General features: G+C 37.8%; 1 protein-coding gene across 13 annotated transcripts in view; it reads right to left on the reverse strand.

Moving 5' to 3' along the window:
- The window catches only part of LOC124390753 (plectin), a 169,949-nt gene that overhangs the window by 107,078 nt on the left and 41,953 nt on the right, over positions 1-20,918 (reverse strand). For 4 of the 13 annotated variants that reach the window (XM_046856735.1, XM_046856731.1, XM_046856733.1 and 1 more), the window contains one exon: positions 14,094-14,185. The exons of the other annotated variants lie outside the window; for them this stretch is intronic. The gene's annotated coding sequence lies outside the window, so the exon portion shown is untranslated. The remainder of the gene's footprint in view (positions 1-14,093; positions 14,186-20,918) is intronic. 13 annotated transcript variants of the gene reach the window in all.

Here is a 20,918-nt window from a genome sequence, read left to right on the forward strand (position 1 = left end):
ACAACTGCATCAACAAATCTGAAACTATTTAAACCATTTGAATCAATCCTACAATATAAAGCTATATAATATAATATAATTTAATATAATATAATATAATATATGAGTATATTGTGCAGGTAGTGATGTAGGGTGAGGAGGCCTGGGGTGCAGTCAGCATTTCAATTCATCCTAAAGGTGTTCAGGCCACTACAGACCTTCCATTCGAACACATGTAAACCATATCTTCACCTCATTTTGTGGCCTTTGATAAAAACCAGATGATTTTTTTATTATGTTTTAATATGTAAAACCATAGAATTCAAAGAGGGGGTACTTTTCCGTAGGCTGTAAATAAACAAAAACATTATATTTTACATCATGTCCTGATTTATTTTTACAAACATTAATCAAAATGTAGATGATGTGTGAAAAACTAAGTTTCCAAAGAAATGAAGAGGCTAAGTAGCAGCCAGATGCTGTATTCAAATGGCATTCATAAGTTTTAGCAATTTGTTGGTCGAGAGCCTTCAGATGTGTGATTGCAAAAAAATCAATCATGAGTGTTACATCTCAGAATCTACAGACTGTAGACAGTTAGCATATTAAATATTCATGACAGTGCAATTAGAAAGACTCTAACAAGAACATGCCAGTATTGCTTAGGTTTTGCTACAGTGAAATGTGAGGCCAAAGCCTGGTCAAAGGTCAAAAATGGGTCATGTAACAGGACAACGTTCCATTAAAAAAGGATGAATAGGACATGTGGCATTGCATGGTTAAACAGCTGTTATCACTTAAGGGTGTACTCATATTTGTTGCCAGATATTTTTACAATAATGGCTGTATGGTGAGTTATTTTTAAAGGACAATAAATCTGTTTAATTTATATAGTATCACCTTCGAGAAAATCTAATAAAATTGTTGCTGAAATTTGAGGGGTGGACTTACATTTGATATATATGAATTAGGGGTGTGCAAAACATTAAATTGCTTGTCATGTTTTATTAACGCAGTTTATTATTATTAAAATTGAGGAAACCCAGATTTTAACTCTGTTCCACACGTAAAAAGGATTGCACCAAAAGCCCTTTTAAATGTCGTTACGAATACGTGTACCGTTACACCCCATATATATATATATATATATATATATATAAAATGTGCACGTAAATCATAAATGCATATGAATGAATTTGAATCCAGTCGTATTATCAGCCTTTTAGACTGCACGTCATACACTAGGCTTATTAAATCAATTCCTTCTAGAAGCTTAATTGAACCTACATTTTAATTAAACTTCTGCTGCTGATAACGGACCCCGTACATTACGGCGTGTGTAGGAGCTTCAAATGTCAGTCAGTTTTAATCAAGATCTAATCATCTTTGGATTACTTTATCATACCTGCTACAGATGCCAAACTAATGAGTTGGCAGCTTAATATCAAACTGGTTAATTATGATGCACACTTGCTTAGTTGTGCAGTGTAAAACAGATAAATAATACAGTGATCCTTTATTTCTTGTTGCTCTATAAATATACTTGCAGTCAGTGAAATTTATGGCAAAAAGAGGAAAAAAGTCTCCTTGTCTCCAACAAAGCGTTTGATTTCTCTATTACCGTCAATTTCCATGTTTCTTCACCGATCTGGTTGACGGATGCAGTCCATTTGCAGAATTGCTCGAGTCAAGTTTGATCCACGCACATTTACAGTCTACACCATTTCAGCCTCTGATGGCGGATCCACCAAGATACGCAAAACACACACAGAGATGAAAAACACTGCAATAACTTCATGAAAAGAGCAAAAGAAGTAGGGGGACAAACATCAGATCTGCAGCCATGACAGTATGACTGTGTGTGAGGTATTTTGGAGTGGAGCTCAATTTTAGCATCATGCAGTACTTGAGGTTCAAATGCACAGCCTACAGCGAAGCGCACGTGTGTGTGTGTGTGTGTGTGTGTGTGTGTGTGTGTGTGTGTGTGTGTGTGTGTGTGTGTGTGTTAGTGCTGCCCGGAGAACAAAGGAAACAGAGGTGTGGAGTAAAGGCCAGGCCTCTGAGCATCCTTTCCCAGGTGCTTTCAACATAAACTGAAACAGTGCAAAGCTTTAAACCGCCGCCACCACACCCTCAGTCAGGGGTCCGCTTTCAACCCCTCTGTTTGTTCACTTTGACTCTGGGATGAAAACAAAATACACTCCCACTATACCTCTGCACTGCTCGTATTTAACTGCCTATCAAAATACAGAATACAAGATTTCCCTACAGAGGATCCTCTTTATTTAAGTCACATATGTACAGTTTGAAACCTTCTCTACAGATTAAGTTATAATACTGTATAACCCTGATATAACAGGTGAAAATTATTCTGAACGCTGTGGAATATAAAATCAGGTCCACAATATGTTACCTACTATATATCAATATCGATGGTTAATGAGGATGAACAGAGTTTAATCTCACACTGAAAATATGAAAGGAATCTAACTTGAAGCAAGAGATATATATAAAATGAACACATTCAATGTGAGACGATTGGCACATGCAGACCGCTGTACATCCTTCGTCTGTCAACATACAGTTGTATGCAAAAGTTTGGGAACCCCTGACTATGTCCATGATTTTCATTAATAAATATTTGGGTGTTTAGATCAGCAATTTCATTTTGATCTATAAAATAACTGAAGGACACAGTAATATTTCAGTAGTGAAATGAGGTTTATTGGATTAACAGAAAATGCGCAATATGCATCAAAAAAAATTTGGGCACCCAAACAGAAAAATCACATCGACGTTTGGTAGAGCCTCCTTTAGCAGAAATAACAGCCTCTAGACGCTTCCTATAGCCTGTAATGAGTGACTGGATTCTGGATGAATGTATTTTGGACCATTCCTCCTTACAAAACACCTCCAGTTCAGTTAGGTTTGATGGTTGCCGAGCATGGACAGCCCGCTTCAAATGACCCCACAGATTTTCAATGACATTCAGGTCTGGGGACTGGGATGGCTAATCCAGAACATTGTACTTGTTCCTCTGCATAAATGCCCGAGCAGACTTTGAGCAGTGTTTTGGGTCGTTGTCTTGTTGAAATATCGAGCCTCGGCGTAACTTCAACTTTGTGACCGATTCCTCAACATTATTTTCAAGAATCTGCTCATATTGAGTGGAATCCATGCGACCCTCAACTTTAACCAGATTCCCAGTACCGGCACTGGCCACACAGCCCCACAGCATGATGGAACCTCGCCCAAATTTTACTGTGTTTTTCTTGGAACGCTGTGTTCTTTTGCCGCCATGCATAACGCCCATTGTTATGACCAAATAACTCAATCTTTGTTTCATCAGTCCACAGCACCTTATTCCAAAATAAAGCTGGCTTGTCCAAATGTGCGTTTGCATACCTCAAGCGACTCAAGTTTGTGGCGTGTGTGCAGAAAGGGTGCCCAAATTTATGCACCTGTCTAATTTGGTTTTGATGCAAAATGTGCATTTTCTGTTAATCCAATAAACCTCATTTCACTACTGAAATATTACTGTGTCCTTCAGTTATTTGATAGATCAAAATGAAATTGCTGATCCAAACACCCAAATATTTATAAATGAAAATCATGGACATTGTCAGGGGTTCCTAAACGTTTGCATACAACTTTAACTTTAAGGTTTAAGTCTTCTTGCAGATTTGCGAGTGATGAACCATAAACCACTCCTCAGTACACTATAGTCACCTCAAAGGTTGGCGTTTATGCTGCATTACACTAGAAATTCGAACTCGTGATTCCTGAACTTTCCAGCCTTGACACAATAAGAAGTACCTCCATGAATTTCAACAAGGGATTTCTTTCACAAGTTTGAGTTACCCCTAACATCAGCAAGTAACCTCAAATCAAAATGGCACTATTCAACATGAACACAATCGAATATCCACGACTAAAACATTACTTTTTTTGTGTGGATTTGGAAAACTCAGCTATGTCCTAGTTGTGACTTCTTAGAAGAATATCATTTAAAAACCCATGGTCTTACTGATATACTATGAATACTAATAAACATACACTATAATGAGACAAGAAAGCAAGTGCCCATGTTTTTCTGATTGTGAAAAATGGTATACCTCTATTGCTTTGTCAATTACCGTGGGCATCGGTTACTCTACAGTATGTGCAGAAGGCCTTCCTATATAGACCAAATCAGATGAAAATAGGAACAAACGAATCTTGGTTTATTATACACTGCACTTCCAGTCAAAATCAAGTTCCAGTTATATCTTGTGGAAAATGTCATGTTTAAAAAAAATTATAGCAAATTTTTTGATGTTGATCATCAATATGAATCTGGATGTTCCAGAACATTTTTCTTTTCACCACTACAGCAAAAACAATTGGTGCTGAATCCGCAGTCCATCGGCAGAGCCTCGTCACTCATGCTGCCACTCCTAGCCATTAGCCACTCCTCATTAAGCCTGCGCTGACGCTATATCCACAGCCGGCTAGCAAACACTTGTCCACCTTCTCATTGGGAGCCTCTTTGATCTCTAACCTTTCTGGCCAAACAAGCGCTCCGAAATGAGCCACTTCTGCTCCTGAATGCGTGCGCCATCAAGTAGGTCTGGGAACATATGCAAATTCACCGTGGCGTGCGCTTTAAAATGAGTATAACACAAAAGGCCTTGATATACTTAACCAAAACAAGCCACAGACAGACAGGGCCGCCATGGCATATTGAGAAGACGAGGTGAAAAAAGGAAAAGAATAAAAGAACACAAGTGCGCGTGTCTGAAAGAAAATCGGGACACGTGGAATAAATGCGGCACATTTCATCGGGTGATTTCTGTAAAAGGCTCTTTGTTATCTCCAGACGCAGAGAAAGGTCTCCTACTGACTTGATCTTTAGAGGCTTAGATCATGTCATTAGCATGCTAATTGCAACCTCATCCACAGAATTGAAAAGAACTGGGGGAAAAATAAAAGAAGTAGGGGGGGTTAGTGCACATGCCGTAGACAACGCATGCAGAGAAGTGCTTTGTTCTGCTCGGGCATTGGGAGGTTTTTTGGGTTTATAAAAATAGGCTGGTGGATAAACAAAAGACATTTACATTACATTTACAGAATCTTCTCATCCCTACAAACATGGTAAAGACTGTGTGTTTGTGTGTGTGTGTGTGTGTGTGTGTGTGTGTGTGTGTATGTGTGTGTGTGTGTGTGTGTGTGTGTGTGTGTGTGTGTGTGTGTGTGTGTGTGTGTGTGTGTCTAAATCAAAGGAAGCTTTTGGGACAAGAGCAGCTGCTTCTCTTGTGTGGAGTCAAGGCCAGTTCCTTAGTTGCTGCTAAACACTATTAGTCATTAAAGGTGAGCTTTTTAATGGCCTTCTATCAGTGCGCACACACACACACACACACACACACACACACACACACACACACACACACAAACACACACACACAGAGGTCAGGACCTACAGCCAAACAAAACGGATCACATGCAACGCTAGGCAGCTCTTTTCCTTCGTCTTGACGTTAATTAGCACATGGAAGCATGGCATTTTGAACGCACATCAAACAAACCCACTCAGCACATACATCGCAATCTAATCCTCCTTTAGAGAAACTTGCACTACCAGGATTAATGATTGTTGTTTACAGTCCGAGGATACTATTAGGGCTAACCCTAGTGGCACAGCACTAATATAACAGGATTAAAATTCCCCTGTTTAGCCAAGAAACCAGAACGCATCCATACTTCATAATCTTGCTATATATATATATATATATATATATATATATATATATATATATATATATATATATATATATATATATATATATAGTGCATCTTGCACTCCATGTGTGTATATATATATATATATATATATATATATATATATATATATATATATATATATATATATATATATATAATTATAAGTATAGTTTTGTAACATGCCAACAGATGGCAGCACAAGGCTGCACGCACAGTCACAGGATGCACAGACTTTCATGAACCAGTTAACGATATTTTTTGATCACGGACTTTACAGGCATGTGTATTTTTGCATTTGCACAATTAATATTTAAAACAGAGTGCATTTAAACCCCGAACTATACATTTTAATGTAAATATGATGCAAGTGCATAACCTCAATAGCTCTGATATTTATATATGAATTTGGTCAAAAAACAAGATTTACTCACAATCATGTTCGCAAGCAGTTCAATCATGCGACGTCCTTGACTTGCCTGGTCAATGCATAATTTGTAAGTGGATGTGATCATTCATTCTTAATAACAATATCACATAGATGATACGTTTGATTGAAACAATCTTGCAGAAAGCAAAATGAATATCGGAAAAATAAAAATTTTCTCACAATTTTACTGAAAGAAATTAAAATCTAATCACACTGTTATTTCCTGTTCCTACTTTTAACTACCACTAACCCTCAAATGTGTACACTTCACCGATTACCGCTACAGCAAACGTTGTAGTTCTCACTTTGTCATGAATGCAGTTAATGTCATTAAAAATGTATGTTAAATGAGCAAAACTTGCAATAGATGAAGATACAAAAGAAACTAGACTCATCTGAAAACAAATGAACGTAAAGAAGGGCAGAAAGACCCCCAGAACCTTTAAATTTATAGCATTTAGAAGACCCTGATACAAAGCAACTTAGAATGATATCATTGATACTGGGTTTGAGGGTTAAGAGCCCACCAGTGGCAGATTAGTGATGCTGGAATTTTAAGTCATGATCTTTCTTTTGAAAGCCCCAAATTTTAACCACTTAACCACCACTTGTTTTAAAACCAACAAAAAAAACACACACAAAAAAACAGAGTCCAAGCAGTGTGGAAAATGTGTTACGCACTAAGAGCATTCATAACAATACCGACTCAACACTGCTCCTTGCTCCAGCTGATGTTACGCGATGAGCTAAAGTTCAAGGTCAGAACTGCACTTAACTGAGACACACCACTGATTTTTTTTAAAAACTCTGCACCTCAGTATTTGCTCAAGATATACGTTACCATTAGAATTCAATAAATAACAACTACTTTTTATGGCTTTTTATGGCTTAAACTCTTAAGCCTGAATGCCAAGCGTCATGTCTGGAGGAAACCAGGCACCACTCATCACTGGGCAAATGCCATCCCTACAGTGAAGCATGGTGGTGGCAGCATAATGCTGTGGGAATGTTTATCAGCGGCAGGAACTGGGAAACTGGTCAGAATGGAGGGAAAGTTAAAAGCAGCAATGTACAGAAACATCTTTGATGAAAGCCAAAGCGCTCTGGACCTCAGACTGGGGCGAAGGTTCATCTTCCAACAGGACAACGACCCTAAGCACACAGACAGGATAACAAAGGAGTGGCTACGGGATGACTGTGAATGTCCTTGAGTGGCCCAGCCAGAGCCCGGACTTGAACCCGATTGAACATCTGTGGAGGGATCTAAAAATGGCTGTGCCCTGATGCTCCCCATCCATCATGATGGAGCTTGAGAGGTTCTGCTAAGAAGAATGGAAGAATCTGCCCAAAAACTCAAAAAGATTTTATGTAATTGGTGTCAAAGGTGCTTTAACAAAGTATTGAGCAAAGGCGGTGAATACTTATGTACATGATTTTCTTTTATACATTTGCAAAAATTTCAAAAAAACATTTTTCACTTTGTCATTATGGGGTATTGTCTGTAGAATTGGAAGAAAAAATGGATTTAATCTATCTTGGAATAAGGGTGAACACTTTTCGAATGCACTGTATATAAAATAGAGATATACATAATTATATCACTCTTGTCATAAACAGAAAGTTCAGCGGTGTACAGACACACACGTTTTTCCGATGCTTCTGAAGGTACAAAATTAATGAGCGTGAGTCTGTTATCTACAAAACCGTCATCTCTTATTTCACAGTGGTGCTCTTTAGGATGTGTGCAGGCTCAAGGCTGCCTGCAGTGCTCCGGGCATCAGCCTCGCATGTACAAATGACAGAGGTCGTCCTTTTGCTTCGATGTGAAATCGAAATGATAATGAATCTGTGTTAAAAATTCTTTTGAGACCTACATGGAGGCTATGCGAAAAGGCGAAAATGGGGCGAGGGGGTTGGCGTGAGGTCTTGGAGCTTAGTGATGAGCAAAAAAAAGAATGTGGTGAAGCGTGGGTGGGGGGTGCTGGGGGGGGTCGTTGCTGGGATTAGGTTGGGACATCAAAATGAAAATCCACCCACCACCAAACCATATCTGTTAATGCCTTGACATCGAGACATGGGTTATTTGCCACAAAAAGGCACTCTGCTTCTATGAGGTCATTCCAAATCAAGCCAACGGGTGCTGTTTGGGGAATTACCGACTATAGTCCGCCCGTGTATGGGTGTGTGGGTGGGGCTATGGAGGGGTAGATGGCGTAGTTGTCGGAAATTAAGAAAATAATCAAATAAATCCTCTAGTGGACTGTTAATGAATGTATGTGGCATGGGAGCACTTAGAGAGACAATCAGGTGGTGGGGATTAGCTAAAATTGGGATAGCCGCACACCCGACCTTTTAATGGCGCTGCGCTATCCGATAGCCGTCCGCTGTTCAGTGCTTCTCCCTGTTTAAATCCATTCCCAGCAAAGCCTTTTACACGGGCTTATTACGGTGCCTCTCCAGCCTGATTCACCCTGCCATTATTCAGAGGCGAGCTTATTCAGGGGGATAACCGACGCTCAGATGCCGGCCACTCAAAGCCAAAGCCGAATAATAAATTTCGGAACCATTTTACCCGCGCTTCAATGGCCACGCTTTAGCTAAAGAGGCTTGGTTGTTCCAAGTTCCACGATAAGAGAGCTTTAAAGATCAGCAAGGTCTCCTGATTTCCGTGGTTTATTAGGTGCACACAATCAAAAAGTAGTATGACAACTTGACTTCTAAAACGTCATAATCGAAGGCAAATCTTGCTTTTTCCGGATCCTTTCCTGCGTCACTTTCTGACAAAAGTATGCTTTAAGTAGCACGGGAAAAGAAATTGCTGATGGCGGACTTTCATTTATTCACATGACCCGATGTACTTACTGCCTATTCCCTCTACACATGGACACTTATGTATTTTCCAATTATACTGCAATATAATCACATTACACTTTTATAATAGGGCGCTGATTCACTTACGCATCAGAAACTCCGCACAGGATGAGCATGCAATGCGCTGACGTGTAATACAAAAAAAAAAAATTGGAATGTGTACATCTTCCAACTTTCATTTCATTAGCTATTCTATGAATTTCCAATTAGGCAGAGGACAAAGAGGAGCTGAGTGTTCAGGGCTTTCATTATCAGACATGAGTAGCTCCTAGCTCAGGTATTCCAGAGCTTTGGGCCACGGTGGAGACAAAACCAGCAAAACCACAACTCCAGTCCTTAGTGCTCCATGTTCTAACAAGCTTCAAGGAAGAAGGCAATAATGGGGATAAAAACTAAGAAGCCTATCTTTAAGAGAGGTCTAAGTCCTATCTTTCAGAGCGCAACACATTTCCATTTTTGAGAAACAAACCCAGAATTATTTCCGACTCGATCAAAATGTTTGTATGATTTTTAAGAAGCATACGAAAACACATTATATGCGCATCCCAGGGGTCCGGTATTCCTCTTCCCTTCTGAACTTATTAGCATCTCATCTCTCGCTGCCTTCTGGCCAGACTGCATCACTGGCAACAATATCTCCTCTGGGCGGATATTTTTTACTGAAGCTGCCCACATGTATAATATTTTTCCAAAGATTACAAAATGTGCTCGGGGAAAGAAAGAAAGAAAAAAAAAAAAAAAAAAAAACCTGACCCCACCTTTAACTTTGTGTTGTTCGAGAGCCATGGCATTGAGTAACACAACTGATAGGATCGAAATAAACGCTTAATTTATTTCATGCTACGAGTCAAACTGAGCATGACTTTCGGTGTCATCCAAATACGTCCAATCATGTACGCTAGGTCATGCTGAAAAGATGGACAAGCTGTGAGAAGATAGAGCTGAGAGAGAGAGAGAGAGAGAGAGAGAGAGAGAGAGAGAGAGAGAGAGAGAGAGAGATGGAGCTGGAGAGAAAGAAAGCCGCTGGTATGGAAGGAGAAGGCAGTCCGTTGGAATGATATACAGCACCGGCCACGTGCATGAGCTGTCCATTAGTTATGGGGTCCCTGTAATGCTCAGGCTCAAGTACATTATTTTCGAATGCATCAGTCAGCTTTTTGCAGCTCAGATAAATTCTAATGCCCCCGATCTGTAATGCATACTCTCTCACTGCTGCTATAATATGCTCTAGGTTAGGAGGGCAGGCCGAAAGAAGGGGGAGGGGGAGGTGGGGGGACGTAATTTATTTTTCACTGCGGCCAGTATTCCTCCCATTAGCTTCAAACGCGAGATAAGTTATAGCTTTTAACGAGCACCTTCAGCTGCCCGAGCGCGCCGTGCACCATGTGCCAAGTCCAACGCGAAGAAACAGGGAGGGAGTGATGTAAGGAAGAGAGAGAAAGCGAGAGAGAGAGAGAGAGAGAGAGAGAGAGAGAGAGCTGGAGGGCATGGATGATCCCGGAGAGCGCCTCCTGAGTGAAGCCTGGCACGAGTATGGCTGGACTACAGCGACTGCACATCATTACACACCCACACCCTTCTGCGTATCGAGACCGTTCTCCTCTTCGGTGCATGCGTACTGAAGATTCCGGAGAGTTTGTGAGGAAAAAAACTGGACTAGAAGGTTTTGTAGCCCGCACGCTAAAGGTGACTCGAGGTCGTAGGCGGTAACTCTTTCTCTTTAGCGGAACGGTGAGATTTAATCCGAGAGCTCCACCTTTACCCGTCAGATGTTGGGAAGAACTTCCTGTCCTGTGTGTTGTATATGTGCCTGCACTCCTCATCAGTATAACCACTACCTGTTTTATTTTTTTTTATTGCTTTTTGGACAGACTAAAGATGACCGTGCATTTAGGCTAATGATTCGACAAAATCTGACTCGCCGTGCTCTCCCCCACGAGGCATAAAGCGTTTCTGTCAGCGATAACTGTTGCTTTCGATCGAGCCGTGTTTTATTGATAAGTGACTAATCAGCTGTGCATTTTTATAAGCCATTCGTTTTGCTTGTTGTGGCTTTAAATAAGTACAATCGATAACCTCTTTAGTAGGCTAGCATCATCTAGGAAGATAGAGTCCAGACTCATAGCTAAAGGCATCTATCACACACTAATTAAGCCTTTCAGTTAAACCACCATCAGCTTTAGTGCATTTTTTTCCATTTCAGATCACGCTCCCCAAGACATCAATCAAAGATTAGCTATGATTATAAATGATTATTATTTTCTGGAGAAGAGGATGAATTCCCGAGTGCTCCAGTGTTAGTGACTTACATCTTGTGCATTGTTTTGTTTTATTTTTTTCTCTTGAAACTGCATGTGAAGGTTCAAGTTGGCCTTCAGGCTAAAAGCAGGATCCTGAATAAACTGGGCTCAAAAGTCTAATCCAGATAAATCCTACAGACACCTCTCCATAATTTAAAGGCTTCTGATTGGCTACATGTAATCTGGTGTAAAATATTTATCTCTTTGCTCAGGTGTTGTTGGCACACTTCCCTGATTAATGGTCTAACAGGTTCTCCCATAACTTGGGGATCATGTGTAAAGTGGAATGATTATTAAGACTTTGGGTCACGTTTAGCTGGTTAAATATTAGGAAAAAGTGAAACAGACTCAATGGTAGTATTTGTCTGAGTATTGGTTGCTTTGTCAATTTGGATTAACCAAACTCATTTAACAGGTTTACAATCTGTTTTCCTGAAATACAACATTTTCAACATTTGAATTTGCTATGACCTTGGTGTTGTTAGGATCAATTCTAAAAACTAAACAGTTCATTTGCTGGCTAACCGTAATACCTATATTTAAATCCTACAAACATGCAATCATCTGTTCTTGAGATACTTTGATGGACAAAAAGATTCAGGGACACCTGACTTTCCCAGATATATGTGGCTCTTTCCCAAACTGTTATGGCAAAGCTGAAGGCAAACAATTATACAGGAGGTCATTGGCTGCAGTAGAATGACATTTTCTTATTATTTGAACTAGGAAATCTAAAGATCATAACTTATTACCATTGTATATATACCCGTATTCTGTTTATAATAATAGCAATATATTATGTTCACCGTTCACATCCTTCTGTAAATCTCTGTGTATAGTAATAGGCATCTGTATATCATGTTCACAGTACATATATATTGAACTGTATACTATATTCATAGTACATATACATCTTTAAATTACTGTTTATAGTCCTATATTCCATTCTATTTAACCTATATAAATCATGTAGAAACTGTATATCCTGCATTTGCTGATATTGTACTCTGGTTAGACCCAAACTGCATTTCGTTGCCTTGTACTTGTACATGTGTAATGACAATAAAGTTGAATCTAATCTAATCTAAACTAAACTAAACCTGTTCCAGCATGAGTTTGCCTATTCACACAAAGCAAACTCCATGAAGATCTCCTGCTATAGAGCTCCTGTACAACCTCGACCCTATTAAACACCTTTGTGATGAATTGGAGCGCTGACTGCACCCCACCTTTGTGTCAGAATGAGCACAAGTCTCTATACGCATCTACAACATCTTCCCAGAAGGGTGGAGGAAATGATAAGAGTAAATTAGGACTAAATGTGGAATGCGATGCTCAAAAAGCACATACCATAATTATGACCGGGTGTCTGCAAACTTTTGGCTATATAGTATATATCATGCTATTAAGAATCTCAGACGGCGGACCTTGTAAAACCTTAGCGACAAATTTGTGTACACAAATCTTCAACAAGTGCATACAAAAGTCATACAATTTACCATAAAGGAATAAATAGATAGCTAGATAACCATACTCTATAAATAAACTAGCTGTGTTCTTTATCTCGGACTGAGCTTACAAAAAAAAAAAATCACCTGCAACCGAAAACATTTCTATTCACTGCCTGAGTCGGATCATTCGGCAGACCCAAAACACACGGCAGGTTTGATTCACTTCCTGTAGCTGTAAACTGTTTTCTCACTTTCTTGGATGACAAGAATGACCTGGCTGAGACGTTCAGACCAGCGTGTCTCAATTCCATAAACAGTTTTAGCCGCAAATCAGATTTTTTGACTTTGGGTTGATCCTCTGCCTCAGATTCCTGCTGACAGGACTGGAACCCAACATGGTTCTCTGCTGTAGCAACATCAAGGTCAATGAGCTGTACAAAGTGGCACACAATTGGCTGTTAGATTACCGCATGAATGCTCCGGTGTTCCCAATAAAGTTGATGGTGAGTGTATCGCCTGTAATCACTTCTACTGTTTACTTCACCAGTCGCTAATTGTTGGGGTTGTGCAACGACGCAATATAACAACAGAGTCATTATGAACTAGGTCACAACCTGAACATTCTAATACGAATGCTGCATTCCACTAAAACTATGACTAAGAAAACCACAGAAATCATTCCCTTGACTTGGAAATCCTACAAAGAAATCTAGGGAAATTACAGAATATATAATTGACTTATTCAGACTGCAGCTCTGTACTCTGGTGAATATTTAACTGAGTACAATTGATACCATCCTGAAAAGAAAAGGCAGCATTCGAGCAGACCTCAAATATAAAGTGCTTTCACTGATATAACATGACGTTACGTACTTACCTTTATCTGTTTATTGCAATTATAAATATTATTAATGATAATAATGGATGAAAATGACGATTTTGTTAGATTTATTACTGTGTCGATATTATTCAATCTGTACTGGTGTTATTTCTTCATTCATCAATAATTATCTACTATTTTTCATGTCCGATTTTGTCAAAATTATTATTTATTTATCTATTATCGATCCCCCCCCTTATTCCCAACATTCTCAGAAGCTCTTTGCTGTTCAAAGCCGTATTTTATTCGCGTTGGTGATAAATACAGTTAGCTGGAAAATTACGCACAATTTATTTAATTGAGAGCAATTTTTGTAAATGACGATGAAATTGTCCCCCATCGCTCTTTCTTCTTGAAGCAGGTGCTAGCCCCCAGTACTGCAGCAGCTCTTGTGTTCAGCTGTAGCCATGTCATGCTGTAATTACCTTCTTTTTTTTACTTCTTGCTCAGACAGAGAAAGTTTTGTAAGCTGCTACAGGAAGTCACCTTGACAAGTCTCCATCCTCTGAGTGTGCTGCTGCAAAACCCCACAAAAGAGGAAATGAATTTATATTTTATTATATATGTGTATATATATATATATATATATATATATATATATATATATATATATATGTATATGTATATATATATATATATATATATATATATATATATATATATACACACATATATATATATATATATATATATATATATACACACACACACACACACACACACACACACACACACACACACACACAATACCTTTTGTTGCCAGTTATTTTGACAATAATGGCTGTATGTTGAGTTTTTCATGGACAGTAAATCTGTACTGCTATACAACCTTCACAACCTTGACTACTCTAAAATATATATCCGGCTTTCATTTCTATAGTTTTGTCCCTTGAGTAGATCTACAATAATTGCTGAAATGTAACTTTTGTAAGATACGGTGTAATAAATATATATATATATATATATATATATATATATATATAGAGAGAGAGAGAGAGAGAGAGAGAGAGAGAGAGAGAGAGAGAGAGAGAGATACAGTATATTCATATCTATCTATCTATCTATCTATCTATCTATCTATCTATCTATCTATCTATCTATCTATCAATAATAATTATTAGGAATATTAATATTATTATTATTTTGTGCCTAAAAACAGTGTTTAAAGGATGAGCACAGAGTGATTGTGAGTGAGTAAGTGAGTGGAAGAGAGGGGCAGTAGCCCATCACTGTTCAGGCTTCAGGGATAAAGCACATGATAAGTGGACCAGCCCAGGACGAGTAAACAAATCAATCATGTGTGATAAGTGCTTGAGCTTTATCAGGGCTGGCCAAAGCGTGCCACACCGCCTCGCCAAGCCGAGCCTGGAATACTAACAGCAAGCAGAGCGGCGATGCGGCTCTCATGGTGAAGCCACGAATATATACCTTTACCTTCAACTTGCTTGTTGAAACAAACTTTGTTCAGGTGTCACAAAACATTACTACACACTGTATGCCAAAATGATACAGACACCCGACCATCACATACATTTGTGGTTCTTTCTATGTTGCAATAAAGCAGCATAAGTAGGAATTGTTTAGAATGCTGTAGCAGCCAGACCTATTCCAGCATGATAGTGTCCCTGTGCAAAAGCGAGCTCCATAAACACCTTTTGGGATGAAGTGAAACCTCGACTTTTACACCCAAAACCAAAAAAAACAACCAAAAAAAACAACGTCAGCTCCTGATCTCACTAATGTTTAATATAAATCTAATCCAGGAATCAGATTAAATCAATGAAGATTTGGCCAGTGAGTAATGACAGTGAGGGCCTGGAGTTGGGCTACAGACTGTGTGGGGTTTCATGAAGTTCTTTGATTTCCCCTAACCTTCAAGTGCTTCTAGGTGTGAATGAGCAAAAAAGGGCAAAGACGTTGACCCTAAAAGTTAAAAAGTTTTTCGTAAATAATGTAAGTAGAAATGATAGAGAGATTAAAAAGCGATAAAAAAAACTTATTCTACGTCGTATTACATTCATTTTTTATTTTGAATGAATGCTGCAGTTCCTGCCTCCACTGATGATGATCTCTTTAAATCCAAAATAGTAAAAATGCTAATTTTTCTATCCATCTGATATTTTCAGATGATTAAACTGTTTTTCTGTGATATTTTAGATCTGGGAAAAATCAATATCACTTAAGTCTGGGATACATAGCGCCCTGATATGGACTGGTGTACCTGGATCAACATCGACTCATTCTTGACCAAGATAAAATGCTTAAAGAAGATAAACCAATGAATGAATTTCAAATCAAACAGTACAAGCACCAGGTCCAATCAGAGTGTTTCGGTAATATTTCAACAGACTGACATAACACGATTTCGTGTGTAACTTTCCTGTGTGTATTTTATAAAATAATAATTAAGATAATAATAATAATAATAATAATAATAATAATAATAATAATAGCAATAATATTTGCTTTAGAATGCTATTGACTCCTCCCCTTTCTTTTTTGGTGTCCAAAAAGTCATAAAAAAAAAAAAAGGGAAAAAAAAGGAAACACTCATTTAAATGATTTTTAAAACAGAGGTCATCAGGTGCCAACCTACGGTCTGGATGCAGATGCAAAGAATCAAACAATCTAAAAATCTTTCTGAAAAAAACAAACAAAAAAAAAAACCCAGAGGAAAAAAAACAAAAAACAAAGTTCAGCAACTCCACTGTACCACTGATGCAACTTGATGTTAATATGTCGAGCATTTATGTAAAGAAAACTAATGACTTAAGAAAGTCATGCTAGGTAATTATCAAGATTTTAGATTTTTTTGATGCTTGAACCTTACTGCGTTTCGTAGAAAAATGCTGTGCTAGTGCTTTTTGTCACTTTTTATTTTATTATTGATCATTTCCTATGGACTGTTTTGATAAGATAAATCTGAGTGAGAATAATAATGAAAGCAATTAGACAATAAAAGCGTCATTTTAAAGTTTCGAAAATATCAAAATCTCTCACTAATCAAACTAAGAAAAGCATCAATAATAGTAGACAAAGACAAAGACAAAATAAGTTCAACCTTAAATACAATTAATACAAGTTATTTATACAGTGCTATTGACTAAGTGCACCACACATAAGAGCTATAATGTTGATTTGTGTGGTTTGCTTGTGAGATAAACATCATTATTTTAATGCAGAGACGCAATGCTGTTAGTGCTAATAAAACTCAATAACAAATCCACTAAAGTACACGAGAGAATAACCTCAGGCTTGGTTGGGTTTTTTATTTTTATTTTATTGTTGAAGAACTGTTTAAGAGGTTGAGGTTCAATCTGATCAAAAGGCAACATTTTCTTCGCATGTCGATGAATGCCTGGGTATGTTTTTCTTTTTTCAATCCGCTGGTGATTAAATTTGCATTTCTCCATTACTTTACACTATTAACACCTTGAGGAAAGGATTTTCAAAGGCTTAAAACAGATCCCGATTGACTACCAATATCAAGTGGACAGGAATCCGTGCAAAATGGCGAGTTAATTAAAATGAACCGCCTGAATCACTACCGGAACTCATCACACGGCTTATGTGCTCACAGCGTACATGTACACCCATTTTAATTAACGCTGTGAACTCTAATCATTGCTATTATGTACTATTGAATGGAAATAAATGCCAGGATGATTCTAGTGAGAAGAAAAAAATAAATAAATAAATAAACCTCAAAGATCGATGTTCCTGCCTTCAATTCACAACATGACATGTTTTTGAGTAAAGACATTGTGATTGAATTGATCCGGAATCTGAAGTATACGTTTTAATGACTTGTTCACTCTTTCTCCATTTTAGAATGATCACTTTTAGGATATTGTGCTATTCATATAATAAAAATACTCTCGTATGAAGTAGGCGGAATATAAGGTTTTTGAAGGCGTGATGCGTTTTATTGGATCTTTATTGGATTTTGGATCAAAAGCCCAATTTTCTGAGTTTTTTTTGTTGTTGTTGTTTGTTCAGAAGCAACTTACACACTTCATCCTCTTTATACCGCTGCACTTCTTATCTCTTGAACAATCGGCACACACAAAGAAATGAAGATTAAAAGAGTGCTGTAGGGGAAATGAAATGATTCGAAATGTATGTATATATTCAATAGAGATTGTTTCAGTCAGGGATTAACACATGAGCAAAAACGTTCACTAAAAACAAAACAAACATTCACTTAATGTAATAAAAATAAACAGAATCACTGTAAGAAACTTTACTCTGCTAATTTTTCCATTTTACAGGATTTTTCCAAATATGTATAATCAACACTGAAACATTCCCATAATACAGTAAAATTCCCAAACTGAGTCTGTTACAGTAGAGATGTTGGAGAGCTTTTGAAAGATAGTTGACCAAAAAAGGGAAGTTTATAATGAATTTATAGTCTTGCTCAAGGCTGGAAAGAGAATGGCGGTATAAAGGTTAGGCGTCTGGGTTACTGATCAGAAGTCGTGGGGTTCGAGGCCCAGCACTACCATGTTGCCCTTGAGTAACGCCCTTCGCCCCCTCTGCTCAAGGGACTCATTGCTGACTCTGCACTCTGAACACAACTTGCCACCAAACTGAAATATGCAAAGAAAAAAGTGTGTTCGATGTGCTATAATGTGTATCTGACGTAATAAGACCTCCTATTCTTTTTATTTGTACCCTATCCTTCCAGTAAGATCAGATAAATTCTTGCAGAAGGTGGTAGCTAAGTAGTTACGGCATTGGACTTTAGATCTAAAGGTTCCTGAATTCAAATCCCAGCCGCTCAACGCAGCCACTACTGTGCCCTTGAGGAAGGCCCTAACCCCACAGCTGCTTAGTTGTATGAATGAGATACATGTATATCATGCCGTATAAGGGCATCTGCCAAATCCCCTAAAATAAAATGCTAGAATGCTTTTTGTAATGAATGGTATTAGCTGTGATTAAAGAGATTCGGCTCAGTCCAGGCTGAATGGTTCCTAATAAAAGATTTTAAAAAACTTTGTATATTGGTTAAATTGAATTTCCTTGTCCATCTTTATGCATGTTCCATTGTTGACCATGTACACAACTGGGGAAGTGCACTCTTATAACCTCCTGTGTCACGATTTTCTTGCTTACTTGTGCTGCAGTGACCCGTTTAGGGGAAAAATGTACTTCTATAGTCTTCCTAAAGACAGGATTATAATCATTATTATTCAAATGTTTTATGTAAATTCAACACACACACAGAACCAGCATGTGCACATTCAGAGCCTGATACACTCATGTGACCATTAACATGGAGAAAAAAAACCTTTATGGTGTTTGGACCATTTACATTTTTAAAGAATATGTCTATTTTTTTTCATAATTCATTTTCACCAATTGTTTTTGTTAATATATTTGTCCTGATTTTTGTCCAGCATTATAAACATTGTCTAGTAAAAAAAAAAAATAGATTCCTTGGAAATATTCCTCAATCCCACGTTTAGTGAAGCTCAACATATTTTGATGTTGAAAAATCAATTACCCGATATTACTATTATTAAATAATTATTATTCCATGCTACACATGACTCAGTAGAAGTGTTGTTATGGTTACAATGTGTGGGTCACATGATCCTCAGCAGGAAATGTATCACAGGCAGTGCATAAAGAAATATATATATTATTCATGTAATAAATAAAGAAAGTGTTACAGAAGCTCAACACTGCACATTTAGAAACAAAGTTGAGTGCTTTGGAAAGTTGGTGTCTGATTCTGGCCAGTATTTAAATTAGGCATATTCTATTTACTATGTAACTGGTACCGACAAAAAAAAAAAAAAAAAATATTTCCATTTGTAGGATTGTAAAAAACTCAATGTAATTAAAAAAAATATTTTTGTCATTTGACTGTTTCTCAGAAATCCTGGGCTAGTTGTCACGTGTTTAGTTGACCATCAGAATGCTTTAAATTGCATGTAATTGCTAAAAAAAACCACAAAAAAAAACTGTAAACTTGATTTATTTTACATGGATTTTCTCTGTTTAGTAACCCTTATTGGTCTTCTTTTTTTTTTTTTTTTGCTGAATCAAAGCAAAATATCAATGACGCAGCATTAATCCAACGCACTCACCTTCTTTTATCGTGTATCGTAATCATTTTCCCACCTCGAAACTTAATTTGCAATCTAAAGAAAAAAATAAAAAACCCTGTTGAGGTATTTTAAGGTTTTAATCTTCTTTTCTCCGATGTAATAGAGTTAAGGACACTTAGTTCTCTTTGGTTTGTCATTAACACCATGGCATAAAATAAATAAAGAAATGAATAAAGAAATAAAAAGAGAAAATGATACACAAACACATAATAAATGGCTTAATGAACCCAAACGCACACCAACATCGTCGAACAAAGTCATAGCGATGTTCTGAATGCAACTGGAGTGTAGATTTTCACAACAAAAAAAGGGAAAAAAATTGCGTCAAGGACGTTGCTTTGGTACAAAAAAAATGACTGAATGCAATTAATTACACAACACATAATTTCCATTCGAAACGCTGTCCAGAAAATCAAGGCTGCAATCTTTACAAACATTCGCCGCGAAATCGTCGCTACGCAAATGAGGAGCACAACATGTGGATAATTAAGATGATGGCTGAACGATGAGATAATTATGGATATTTTTTTTTAAATGATGCTTCAAATGACTCGGTGGCGACACAAATGAATCCTCAATAAAAAAAAATGTAAAAAAAAAGAAAATTAGGCAGATGTGAGATAATGACATCGGCTCTGCGATTAAAAGGACATTTCAGCAAGAAAGATGAAGCTGTCAGAGAGAAAGAGAGAGAGAGAGAGAGAGAGAGAGAGAGAGAGAGAGAGAGAGAGAGAGAGAGATGAATGACAGTCCTGGTAAAGTCTGTAGTTAAAAAAATCTTAAAAAGCACCAGTCTAAAGTCCATACACTGGCACAAACAGTTCTCGAACCCTTTCCTCACTCGGGCACATCACTACATAAAGTGAAAGATGTCAAGCTTGGAGTTTTGACACCTCAATGACACGAATACCCTAAAGGGGTGAGCAGGTGAGGTATGCGTCCAGCATCATCGATGGCAATCCTGTCTGATGGAAAAAATCTCCATTAGTTCCAAAAATGTGCAAGATCCACTTTTTTACCCACAGAGGCCTTGAAGAAACAAGAAATAAAACAGAATGCCATCGACAGCAAAAGAAAGGCAGCGAGAAACCCCTTCGTTCCTTCCCATCACGATGTCTTCTCTGCCTG

The sequence above is a fragment of the Silurus meridionalis genome, chromosome 9 (assembly GCF_014805685.1).
Source record: "Silurus meridionalis isolate SWU-2019-XX chromosome 9, ASM1480568v1, whole genome shotgun sequence".
In the NCBI taxonomy this organism is placed as follows: domain Eukaryota; kingdom Metazoa; phylum Chordata; class Actinopteri; order Siluriformes; family Siluridae; genus Silurus; species Silurus meridionalis.